The sequence below is a fragment of the Corvus brachyrhynchos genome, unplaced genomic scaffold (assembly GCF_000691975.1).
Source record: "Corvus brachyrhynchos isolate BGI_N302 unplaced genomic scaffold, ASM69197v1 scaffold150, whole genome shotgun sequence".
Taxonomy (NCBI): Eukaryota; Metazoa; Chordata; class Aves; order Passeriformes; family Corvidae; genus Corvus; species Corvus brachyrhynchos.
This window is the reverse complement of record NW_008236162.1, coordinates 2,035,791-2,036,135: the sequence shown is the minus strand read 5'-3', so window position 1 is coordinate 2,036,135 and position 345 is coordinate 2,035,791. Positions and strand designations below refer to the sequence as shown.

At 53.9% G+C, this 345-nt stretch overlaps 1 protein-coding gene across 1 annotated transcript in view; it reads left to right on the top strand.

The window, feature by feature from the left end:
* The window catches only part of PIWIL2 (piwi like RNA-mediated gene silencing 2), a 14,080-nt gene that overhangs the window by 474 nt on the left and 13,261 nt on the right, over positions 1-345 (top strand). The gene's annotated exons all lie outside the window — the stretch shown is intronic.

Below are 345 nucleotides of genomic sequence, written 5' to 3'. Positions count from 1 at the left end.
CTCCTGCCTCATCCCATCTCCTCCTCCCCATCCCATTTTCCCCCCACCTCCCTGTCCCGTTTTACCCCCTCAATTCCATTTTACCCCTCTCCTGCCCCATTCCAGCCCACCTCCCTCCCACCCCATCCCCTTTAACCCCCCAAATTCCACCTTAGCGCTCTCCTGCCCATCCCACATTACCCCTGTTCCCACCCCATCCCGTATTTCCCCCCAATCCCATATTATCCCTCCCAATTCCATATTATCCCCCCAATCCCATATTTCCCCCCAATCCCATATTTTCCCCCCAATCCCATATTATCCCCCCCAATCCCATATTATCCCCAATCCCAATCCCATATTTTC